This window comes from Schistocerca gregaria, chromosome 5 (genome assembly GCF_023897955.1).
Source record: "Schistocerca gregaria isolate iqSchGreg1 chromosome 5, iqSchGreg1.2, whole genome shotgun sequence".
Taxonomy (NCBI): domain Eukaryota; kingdom Metazoa; phylum Arthropoda; class Insecta; order Orthoptera; family Acrididae; genus Schistocerca; species Schistocerca gregaria.
Window position 1 is genome coordinate 26,212,049 of NC_064924.1, and position 12,973 is coordinate 26,225,021.

The window sequence follows — 12,973 nt, forward strand, 5'->3', positions numbered from 1 at the left end:
CGTGCCTCAGTGATACAGATGGCCGTACCGTAGGTGCAACCACAACGGAGGGGTATCTGTTGAGAGGCCAGACAAACGTGTGGTTCCTGAAGAGGGGCAGCAGCCTTTTCAGTAGTTGCAGGGGCAGCAGTCTGGATGATTGACTGATCTGGCCACTAACCAAATTGGCCTTGCTGTGCTGGTACTGTGAACAGCTGAAAGCAAGGGGAAACTATGACCGTAATTTTTCGCGAGGGCATGCAGCTTTACTGTATGGTTAAATGATGATGGCTTCCTCATGGGTAAAATATTCCGGAGGTAAAATAGTCCCCCATTCGAATCTCCGGGCGGGGACTACTCAGGAGGATGTCGTTATCAGGAGAAAGAAAACTGGTGTTCTACGAATCGGAGCCTGGAATGTCACATCCCTTAATCGGGCAGGTAGGTTAGAAAATTTAAAAAGGGAAATGGATAGGTTGAAGTTAGATATAGTGGGAATTAGTGAAGTTCGGTGTCAGGAGGAACAAGACTTTTGGACTAGTGAATACAGGGTTATAAATACAAAATCAAATAGGGATAATGCAGGAGTAGGTTTGTTATAAGCAGGCATGGCTAGAGGACAAATGTAAGGATGTAGAGGCTTATCTCACTAGGGGTAAGATAGATACTGCCTACAGGAAAATTAAAGAGACCTTTGGAGAAAAGAGAGCCATTGTATGAATATCAAGAGCTCACATGGAAACCCAGTTCGAAGCAAATTAAGGGAAAGCAGAAAGGTGGAAGGAGTATATAGAGGGTCTATACAAGGACGATGTACTTCAGGACAATATTATGGAAATGGAAGAGGATATAGATGAAGATGAAATGGGAGATACGATACTGCGTGAAGAGTTTGACAGAGCACTGAAAGACCTGAGTCAAAACAAGGGCCCGGGATTAGATAACATTCCATTGGAACTACTGACGGCCTTTGGAAAGCCACTCCTGACAAAACTCTACCATCTGGTGAGCAGAAACAGGCAAAATACCATCAGACTTCAAGAAAAATATAATAATTCCAATCCCAAAGAAAGCAGGTGTTGACAGATGTGAAAATTACCAAACTATCAGTTTGATAAGTCACAGCTGCAAAATAATAACGCAAATTATTTACAGACGAATGGAAAAACTGGTCAAAGCTGACCTCGGGGAAGATCAGTTTGGATACCGTAAAAATGTCAGAACACGTGATGTAATACTGACCACATGTCTTATCTTAGCAGATAGATTAATGAAAGGCAAACCTACGTCTCTAGCATTTGTAGATGTAGATAAAGCTTTTGACAATGTTGACTGGAATATTCTCTTTCAGATTCTTAAGGTGGCAGGGGTTAAATACAGGGAGCAAAAGGCTATTTACAATTTGTACAGAAACCAGATGCCAGTTATAAGAGTGGAGGGCCATGAAAGGGCAGCAGTAGTTGGAAAGGGAGTGATGTTATTCAATCTTATATTGAGCAAGCAGTAAAGGAAACAAAAGAAAAATTTGGAGTAGGTATTAAAATCCATGGAGTAGAAATAAAAACTCTGAAGTTCGCTGATGACATTGTAATTTTGTCAGAGACAGCAAAGGACTTCGAAGAACTTCTGAACTGAATGGACAGTGTCTTGAAAGGAGAATATAAGATGAACATCAACAAAAAGGGACCACAAATTTAGCATTGGAGGGCAGCGTGGAGGTTAAAAATCGTAGAGGGAGACCAAGAGATGAATACACTAAGCAGATTCAGAAGGATGTAGGTTGCAGTAAGTACTGGGAGATGAAGAAGCTTGCACAGGATAGAGTAGCATGGAGAGCTGCATCAAACCAGTCTCAGGACTGAAGACGACGACAACAACAATAACAACAACAACATTTTCTTATTTGTGTAATTCGTAGTATAGTCGGTCTCTTTTTCCACAGATACACAAGTATTTGTTTTGTTACCCTTCTCTCATTCATTTGGCCCAAAGAAGAGTCAGAGAACATCAGGGCATTTCAAATGCAATAAGAAATTGTCAGGGAAAATCTCATTTCAGCAATGAAATGTTTGTTTTACAGTGACACATCAGGCCGTCACCGGCTGCCAAGTGACGCCCACCCCCCTCCCTGCAGTACTTGCCCTCCCGGGCACACCCCCGGCTTGCACTTGGCGCTGCCACCACCATTCGCCATTAGACGGGCTGGTGCCGACGAGAGTGGCAGGGTGACATGAGGAGTGGTTTGTTCAGATCTGGGAGTACATGTGGACCAGTCACTGTCATCTTGGTTCGTTGGCGTGTCATCAGTGTCTCGTGACTGTGGGTGCAAATAGCCAGCCCCACACGTACGTACTTCTACAATGGGCCTGTTCTGCGGGTATCTCTAATAGGTCGGGTCGGTTAGCACGGGAGCCGTCGTTTCCAGCTGATGTACATCCCCCACACATCTGATCTAGTCTCTCTGATCTGTCTGGAGGCAGAGTCCGATTGCTTGTGGCATAAATTGGCAGATTTTCAATATTTTTCCACCGTCCCCTGATTGTGATGCATGTTCGTCAGTCTGAAGACCATGGACGACAGATTTAGAGAGATGTGACGGTCTCTCACCACAAATATGTTGCACAGTCTGGCATATTATAAACATTTTATGTACTGTAGTATGTTTTGCAATCTGGAAGTAATTAATATATTCAAAAGAAAGTGTGGACAATGTTTGCAAGAAAATTGTGGCAGTTGCTGTTGGTACTTGTATATTTCTCTAAAGAAAAATTGAACAATACCTGTAAAATAATGTACATAACATAGTGGATGACAGCCCACAATAAAGAACATAATGCAAGCAACAGTTGATTGATGTCCACAATAGTGTCGATTTGGACAATACCGTCCCCTGCTCATTTTATGCTTCATTCGAGAGGCCTACATCTTTCTGAGCTTATTCTGAAATTATTGAAGGTACTTTAAATCTGTCTTTGCCACTACAACAACATGCTTATTTTTGTCATCAAATGTGCTTTATTGTGAAATAAAATATCATCAATGGTCTGTAATGAAATGTATTTACAATCTGGCTTGCTTTTTACATCTGAAACAGTTCATTAAAAAAGGTGTTGATGTTACTTATGATATGTTACATCCAAGTTTCAGTTACATTCGGAAATGCCTTCTGCTTGCATGTCTTTTAGGTATTCCCTTGTGTGATACTGTTGTTTCTTGTACCGTTGTTGCGAAGATAGATTTAAAATACCTTCAGTTGTTATAAAGCAGCTGCTGGTAATATAGTCGCACAAAGAAAGAATGTTCGTCTGAAAGTTCATTTCAAATTTTGTAGCTTAGTTTTTTTATAAAACTTTGGTCCATAATTGGAAAATGTCAAGAAATCTTTCAACCATTTCTTTGTATGTCCTACTTTTATGCTTTTGTTTGCGTAAAGTTCATGTGTCAATTTTCACAATCAGTGTGTCTCACAGTAGAGTTGTATAAGTTTTTCAATGTGGTCATTGGTCCAGTGGTTTCATTGTAGCAACTAAAACTTAAAAGGAAACCACTGGACCAATGACCACATTGAAAAACTTACATACTTGAAGCAACTAAAACTCCCCCCCCCCCCCCCCCCCCCCCCCCCGAACCATGGACCTTGCCGTTGGTAGGGAGGCTTGCGTGCCTCAGCGATACAGATAAGCCATACCATAGGTACAACCACAATGGAGGGGTATCTGATAAGAGGCCAGACAAATGTGTGGTTCCTGAAGAGGGGCAGCAGCCTTTTCAGTAGTTGCAAGGGCAACAGTCTGGATGATTGACTAATCTGGCCTTGCAGCACTAACCAAAACAGCCTTGCTGTGCTGGAACTGCGAACGGCTGAAAGCAAGAGGAAACTAGAGCCGTAATTTTTCCCGAGGGCATGCAGCTTCACTGTATGATTAAATGATGATGGTGTCCTCTTCGGTAAAATATTCCGGAGGTAACATAGTCGCCCATTTGTAACTCCGGGCGGGGATTATTCAAGAGGATGTCCTTATCAGGAGAAAGAAAACTGGCGTTCTACGGATCGGAGTGTGGAATGTCAGATCCTTTAATTGGGCAAGTAGGTTAGAAAATTTAAAAAGGGAGATGGACAGGTTAAAGTTAGATATAGTGGGAATTAGTGAAGTTCGGTGGCAGGAGGAACAAGACCTCTGGTCAGGTGACTACAGGGTTATAAACACAAAATCAAATAGGGGTAATGCAGGAGTAGGTTTAATAATGAATAGGAAAATAGGAATGTGGGTAAGCTACTACAAACAGCATAGTGAACGCATTATTGTGGCCAAGATAGATACGAAGCCCACACCTACTACAATAGTACAAGTTTATATGCCAACTAGCTCTGCAGATGACGAAGAAACTGTAGAAATGTATGATGAAATAAAAGAAATTATTCAGATAGTGAAGGGAGATGAAAATTTATTAGTCATGGGTGACTGGAATTCGAGTGTAGGAAAAGGAAGAGAAGGAAACGTAGTAGGTGGATATGGATTGGGGCTAAGAAATGAAAGAGGAAGCTGCCTGGTAGAATTTTGCACAGAGCACAACTTAGTCATAGCTAAAACTTGGCTTAAGAATCATGAAAGGAGGTTGTATACATGGAAGAACCCTGGAGATACTAAAAGGTATCAGATAGATTATATAATGGTAAGACAGAGATTTAGGAACCAGGTTTTAAATTGTAAGACATTTCCAGGGGCAGATATGGACTCTGACCACAATCTATTGGTTATGACCTGTAAATTAAAAGTGAAGAAACTGCAAAAAGATGGGACCTGGATAAACTGGAAGAACCAGAGGCTGTGCAAAGTTTCAGGGAGAGCATAAGGGAACAATTGTCAGGAATGGGGGAAAGAAATACAGTAGAAGAAGAATGGGTAGCTTTGAGGGATGAAGTAGTGAAGGCAGCAGAGGATCAAGTAGGTAAAAAGACGAGAGCTAGTAGAAATCCTTGGGTAACAGAAGAAATATTGAATTTAATTGATGAAAGGAGAAAATTAAAAAATGCAATAAATGAAGCAGGCAAAAAGGAATACAAACGTCTCAAAAATGAGATCGACAGGAAGTGCAAAATGGCTAAGCAGGGATGGCTAGAGGACAAATGTAAGGATGTAGAGGCTTATCTCACTAGGGGTAAGATATATACTGCCTACAGGAAGATTAAAGAGACCTTTGGAGATAAGAGAATCACTTGCATGAGCATCAAGAGCTCAGATGGAAACCCAGTTCTACGCAAAGAAGGGAAAGCAGAAAGGTGGAAGGAGTATATAGAAGGTCTATACAAGGGCGATGTACGTGAGGACAATATTATGGAAATGGAAGAGGATGTAGATGAAGATACGATACTGCGTGAAGAGTTTGACAGAGCACTGACAGAACCGAGTCGATACAAGGCCCCCGGAGTAGACAACATTCCATTGGAACTACTGACGGCCTTGGGAGAGCCGGTCCTGACAAAACTCTACCATCTGGTGAGCAAGATGTATGAAACAGGCAAATACCATCAGACTTCAAGAAGAATATAATAATTCCAATCCCAAAGAAAGCAGGTGTTGACAGACGTGAAAATTACCGAACAATTAGTTTAATAAGCCATAGCTGCAAAATACTAACACGAATTCTTTACAGACGAATGGAAAAACTAGTAGAAGCCGACCTCGGGGAAGATCAGTTTGGATTCCGTAAAAGTACTGGAACACGTGAGGCAATACTAACTCTACGACTTACCTTAGAAGAAAGATTAAGTAAAGGCAAACCTACTTTTTTAGCATTTGTAGACTTAGAGACAGCTTTTGACAATGTTGACTGGAATACTCTCTTTCAAATTCTGAAGGTGGCAGGGGTAAAATACAGAGAGCAATAGGCTATTTACAATCTGTATATTGAGCAAGCAGTAAAGGATGTAAGTTGCAGTAGGTACTGGGAGATGAAGAAGCTTGCACAGGATAGAGTAGCATGGAGAGCTGCATCAAATCAGTCTCGGGACTGAAGACCACAACAACAACAACAACAACAACTAAAACTTCTTACTTGAAAGCCTGTCACTTTTCAATGGTGAATTTCAAGTAACACCCACATATCTCTTATTGCTTTGTTAAAATTTGCATCTTTCCGCAAAAAAGCAGAGTTTTCACATTATTCTGAGAAGGAAAGTTGCTTCTCACCATATAGCGGAGATGCTGAGTCGCAGATAAGCACAACAAAAAGATTTTGACAGTTAAAGCTTTTGGCCTTTGTCAACAACAACAACAACACACACACACACACACACACACACACACACACACACACACACACACACACACACCTGCTGTCTCAGTGGTTTCAGTTGCATGAAACTGCAGTCGTCTCTCTCTCTCTCTCTCTCTCTCTCTCTCTCTCTCTCTCTCTCTCTCTCTCTGTGTGTGTGTGTGTGTGTGTGTGTGTGTGTGTGTGTGTGTGTGTGTGTGTGGTTTGTTGACAAAGGCCATTGGCCGAAAGCTTTAAGTGTGAAAATCTTTGTGCCTATCTGTGACTTAGCATCTCCACTATATGGTGAGAAGCAACATTCCTTCTCAGAATATTGTTACATTCCAATGTGGATTATCCATTGTTAAGAGTTTTCACTATGTCACCTCACTAATGTCGTAGTTCTGTTGCAGCTGCAGCAGAATACTGAAACAGGAGGAGGAGTAGGAACCGTGTCCAATTCGAGTGAAATGCTTGTGAAAAATGACATTCTCGTTATAAAAATAAATGTGTGATTTCTTCAAATGTTTTGCTGCAAAGCCACAGTAATTCTCATTTTACCAGCTTTCAAATGCTCTTAACAAAATTACAGCATCCCATTCAAAAGTCTACAGTTTATATGACATGAGAGATGGTGTCAGGATGGTGATTCTTCTGTAATACCTGGAATTGTAAGAAATTGAAAAAAGCAGGAATTTTAGGTGATCTCACGCAATTATGTGTTTTTAAATTTCGCATTGGTATTTTGTTTCACTGAATTTTATAAAACATTAATTTTTAAGTATTTGATATTTCACAGTGTGTTAAAGAGATGAATATTATTCCATACAAGGTGCCGATGTTGAGGAACTGCAGTCAAATTACTGCTTTGGGCTAATATATCTTACCTGAGAGGAAACAAAAATTGGCACTATGAAATGCTCTAGCCAATCTCCCCAAAACCTTTACTCCCACACCTACACCTCCTCCTCCTCCTCCCCCCCCCCCCCCCCCCCCCCCCCCGAAGGTGCAGCAACAACCACCTCCCACCCAACTCCAACCCCCACCCACACCTTGCGGTGGGATGGGTTTGTCTCTTTTTTAAACAATCAGTCCACCTACCTGGATAGGTTTCAGTTTGTCTGTCCTTTTACTCTGTTATGCTAGCTACTGGTTTTGCCAACAAAAGCAGTGTTGACAAAAATTCAGCTAAATATCTAATACACAAAGGCTGCATAACTCCACTACATGGGAAGTCGCAATCGAGCGTCTAATATTCTTGCATGACTTTTTTACGAAAATGTGTAAAATTTCTTTTAAGTTTGTTATTTCCTTTAAACCACACAAAATGTGTGCTACCAAGCTACTGTATCAACTCGTAGAGCCAAGGTATGAAGCCCTACTATATCGCATGGGAAATGCTGTATTCCTGTTGTCTGGTGTTTGTGCTAGTCAGATCATATTGAGCACTTCTATAATCACAGTATTGCTAATGTCAGCGAATCAGATTACCACAAGTAATTTGACTAGAACTCCCATAGGTCTGAAACTAAATAAAATTTAATGAAAACATAGTAAAATTCCTTTCCTCAATGCCCCTTCTGGCTACCTTTTACAAAATCGAGCTCACACGGACGTTCATCATAAATTCCCCTATTCCACAACAAATTCTTACGCATACATTTACATAGTTTTGATATAATATCACATAAACCATGACCCTTGCTGTTGGTGGGGAGGCTTGCTTGCCTCAGCGATACAGATAGCCATACCGTAGGTGCAACCACAATGGAGGGGTATCTGTTGAGAGGCCAGACAAGCATGTGGTTCCTGAAGAGGGGCAGCTGTCTTTTCGGTAGTTGCAGGGGCAACAGTCTGGCTGATTGACTGATCTGGCCTTGTAACACTAACCAAAATGGCCTTGCTGTGCTGGTACTGTGAACGGCTGAAACTAAGGGGAAACTACAGCCATAATTTTCCCCGAGGGCATGCAGCTTTATTGTATGGTTAATTCATGATGGCGTCCTCGTGGGTAAAATGTTCTGGAGGTAAAATAGTCCCCCATTCACATCTCCGGGCAGGGAATACTCAGGAGGACATTATTATCAGGAGAAAGAAAACTGGCATCCTACGGGTCTGAACGTGGAATGTCACATCCCTTAATCGGGCAGGTAGGTTAGAAAATTTAAAAACGGAAATGGATAGGTTAAAGTTAGATACAGTGGGAATTAGTGAAGTTCAGTGGTTGGAGGAACAAGACTTCTGGTCAGGTGAATACAGAGTTATAAATACAAAGTAAAATAGGGGTAATGCAGGAGTAGGTTTGTTATAACCTTTAATCACCAATAATTGTGAGGATATTCAAACACACTCACTTAGAAACAATAGCTGGTTACATGTTAACAACTCAGTATCTCTTATTCGACTGCTGTGCCGTGACATGCGGCCGGCGCCATTCGTAGCTAGGTGGCGCTCCCGCGCTCAGCCGAGTTGCGGAGCGCCTCTATTGCTGTTTGCACTTACTGTCATGGCGGCACTGTTAAATGTCATGGCACTGTCACAACACTTTTCTCCCCTTAAAAAAAAAAAAAAAAAAAAAAAAAAAAAAAAAAAAAAAAAAAAAAAAAAAAACACCACTCACTTCCTTGGAGACATCGACAGTGCGGAGACATCCATGGCCTCTTGTGAGGCCCTGAGAAGATCCCGCGGAGAGACACGAGAGTATGGTCAAAAATGTCCAGGACGGAAGCTCGTGCATGGAATGTGCCTCCTGGACGAGATGATGGGTGAAAACTTCGGAGCAGCATCCATAGGTGTTGTGGACCTGGGGGTGTGCTCCAGTGAGATGAGTCCCGGAGAAGGCGGTGGCGCGACTGGGGCCAGTTCCGGCGTACTCGGAAGCGGTAGCGACGTCGGGTGCATCAACATGTACGGTAGATCAGCAGCAGCTACAGGACTGGCTTCTCGGGCTGGTGGAGGCGAAGGAAGGGGAAGTGGCACCGGCGTGGCCACCACTCATGGGCGCATCTGGTCATAATGGCGAAAAACCATGCCGTCGTCCATACGTATTTCACAAAGCCGGCGGCCGCAAAGAGCCTTGACCACCCGTAGAATCCATTTAGGGCGAGATCCATACCCTCGTGCTCACACGTTGGCGCCCACTGAGTATTTTCCCACACTAGGGGACACAGCACAAGGCCTGACAGGGTGTAGCAGGTGCAGTAGAGTGCGTGGTTGGCGGCCATGCATGAGTTCAGCAGGGCTGCGATCACCAAGAGGCGTGAAGTGATAAGAACTCAGAAACTGCAGCAGAGCGTCATCTGTGGAAAAATCACTAAGGAATTTTTTCATCTGGCTTTTGAAAGTGTGGACAAGGCGCTCGACCTCCCCATTCGATTGTGGATGGAAGGGCGGTGCTGTAGGTTTAAGAGTAATGTGGGCTTCAAAATCCTTGGCACGACCCAGACCAGCAGAGAACACGAACGAAAATTCAGAACACAATCCATCCAGCTGTTGATATGGAATATCCTCAGATATGAGGTGCACATCATCATCAATAGAGAACCAGAACAACTGGAAAGCATCATAACCGAACAGGTTTTCAGTGCCCACATGATCCACCACATAAAACGTGAGGGGCCTAACAACAGACTTGTAGGCAGTGGAAGCATCAAACTGGCCAATGATAGGAATTTTCTGTTCATTATGAGTTCTCAGATTTCGCGTATCTGGAGACAAGGGAGGAGAGCCCAACTCCAAATACGTGTGAGAATTAATGAGAGTTACTGCAGAACCAGTGTCCACTTGCATGCGAATGTCTTTATCCAGAACACGAGCAGTAACAAACAACTTATTTGTTTGAGAAAACACACAGTTAACATCCATGTCCAATGCCTCGTCGACAGGAACATCTACATCTACATCTACATCTACATCTACATCTACATCTACATCTACATCTACATCTACATGACTACTCTGCAATTCACATTTAAGTGCTTGGCAGAGGGTTCATCGAACCACAATCATACTATCTCTCTACTATTCCACTCTCGAACAGCGCGTGGGAAAAACGAACACCTAAACCTTTGTGTTCGAGCTCTGATTTCTCTTATTTTATTTTGATGATCATTCCTACCTATGTAGGTTGGGCTCAACAAAATATTTTCATATTCAGAAGAGAAAGTTGGTGACTGAAATTTCGTAAAAAGGTCTCGCCGCGACAAAAAACGTTTTTGCTGTAATGACTTCCATCCCAACTCGTGTATCATATCTGCCACACTCTCTCCCCTATTATGTGATAATACAAAACGAGCTGCCCTTTTTTGCACCCTTTTGATGTCCTCCGTCAATCCCACCTGGTAAGGATCCCACACCGCGCAGCAATATTCTAACAGAGGACGAACGAGTGTAGTGTAAGCTGTCTCTTTAGTGGACTTGTTGCATCTTCTAAGTGTCCTGCCAATGAAACACAACCTTTGGCTCGCCTTCCCCACATTATTATCTATGTGGTCCTTCCAACTGACGTTGTTCGTAATTTTAACACCCAGGTACTTAGTTGAATTGACAGCCTTGAGAATTGTACTACTTATCGAGTAATCGAATTCCAACGGATTTCTTTTGGAACTCATGTGGATCACCTCACACTTTTCGTTATTTAGCGTCAACTGCCACCTGCCACACCATACAGCAATCTTTTCTAAATCGCTTTGCAACTGATACTGGTCTTCGGATGATATTACAAGACCTTAGGGGACGGACACACAGAAGCAATGTGGCCTTTTTTCCTACATGAATTACACGTGGCCCAACGTTTTGGACACAGGGCCCTGTCATGCTGTACGAAACAACGTGGACAAGAAGGAAGTGCGGAACGAACCTGCTTCTATGGTTGCTGTTTTCGCTGCGAGCGTTGCGGCCCAACGCGACGTTGTTTACGCTAGTGAACCGCCACCACATATTTGTTCTCCTGTGAAACAGGCAAATTGTCCGTGACGAAAGTTGACTGTACAGCGCCTACATCACACCATGCGTCTATTTGCGCACCAGCAGCGTGAAGCACTTCAAAGGATTGAGTGATGCTTAGAACTTACGACAACGCTGGGTTTGGCAGTTGTGGGGCACGTTGCGGAACTTCTTTATCATGAGCAAGCCGTAGAATAGCATCCCTAACCATTGAATCAGCATAAGACTCGTGATGAGTGTCCGTGACAAACTGACATCTCTTACTCAGACCGTGTAGTTCCGCCACCCAAGTCCGGTAAGATTGATGGGGCTGTTTACAACACCGATAGAACGCCACGCGGTCGGCAATGACGTGGGTGTTTTTTCCGTAGTAGTTAGACAATAAGTCACACATTTCTTGGAAGGACAGAGAGGCAGGTTCCTGCAGAGGGGCTAACTGAGATATCAGCTGATAGATCCGTGGGGAAATCCAAGATAGAAGTAACGACTTACACATAGGAGCGTAGACAACGCTGAAAGCCAAGAAGTGTTGCCGCAAATGCTTCTCATAATCCTCCCAGTCTTCAGCAGCCTCGTCTTAAGGAGGGAATGTAGGCGGAGAAGAGGAAGACAGATGATGAGTAAGCGACGTCGACAATGCCTGAATAGCAGCCGTCAGCTGTGTTTGTTGTTCATTGAGCGCTGGCATAAGCTGTTCCATGTCTGCCCTGTCACGAACACACAAATCCACAACGCAGTGAAAATATCCCATCCTCGTCGCCAAAAAGTGTTATAACCTTTAATCACCAATAATTGTTTGGATATTCAAACACACTCACTTAGAAACAATAGCTGGTTACATGATAACAACTCAGTAACTCTTATTCGACTGCCATGCCGTGACATGCGGCCGGCACCGTTCGTAGCTAGGTGGCGCTCCCGCGCTCAGCCGAGTTGCGAAGTGCCTCTATCGCTGTTTGAGCGTACTGTCGTGGCGGCACTGTTAAATGTCGTGGCACTGTCACAACAAGGTTTAATAATGAATTAAAAAGTAGGAATGTGGGTAAGCTAGTACAAACAGCATAGTGAACGCATTGTTGTGACCAAGATAGATACGAAGCCAATGCCTACCACAGTAGTACAAGTTTATATGCCATCTAGCTCCGCAGGTGACAAAGAGATTGATGAAGTGTATGATGGGATGAAAGAAATTATTCAGATAGTGAAGAGCTTCTGTAAAGTTTGGAAGGTAGGAGACGAGATACTGGCAGAAGTGAAGCTGTGAGTACCGGGCGTGAGTCGTGCTTTGGTAGCTCAGGTGGTAGAGCACTTGCCCACGAAAGGCAAAGGTCCCGAGTTCGAGTCTCGGTCGGGCACACAGTTTTAATCTGCCAGGAAGTTTCAAAATTTAATAGTTATGGGTGGCTGGAATTCGATAGTAGGAAAAGGAAGAGAAGAAACATAGTAGGTGAATATGGAATGGGGTTAAGGAATGAAAGAGGAAGCCGCCTGGTAGAATTTTACACATACCATAACTTAATCATAGCTAACACTTGGTTCAAGAATCATAAAAGAAGGTTGTATACATGGAAGAAGCCTGGAGATCCTGGAAGGTGTCAGATAGATTATATAACGGTAAGACAGGTATTTAGGAACCAGGTTTTAAATTGTAAGACATTTCCAGGGGCAGATGTGGACTCTAACCACAATCTATTGGTTATGAAGTGTAGAGTAAAACCGAAGAAACTGCAAAAAGGTGGGAATTTAAGGAGATGGGACCTTAAATGATGCTGGCAATAATCAGAGCAAAATGCCT

General features: G+C 43.1%; 1 protein-coding gene across 2 annotated transcripts in view; it reads left to right on the forward strand.

Annotated features, from left to right (window-relative positions):
• Positions 1–12,973, forward strand: part of LOC126272266 (uncharacterized) — a 379,755-nt gene that overhangs the window by 152,055 nt on the left and 214,727 nt on the right. The window lies entirely within an intron of this gene.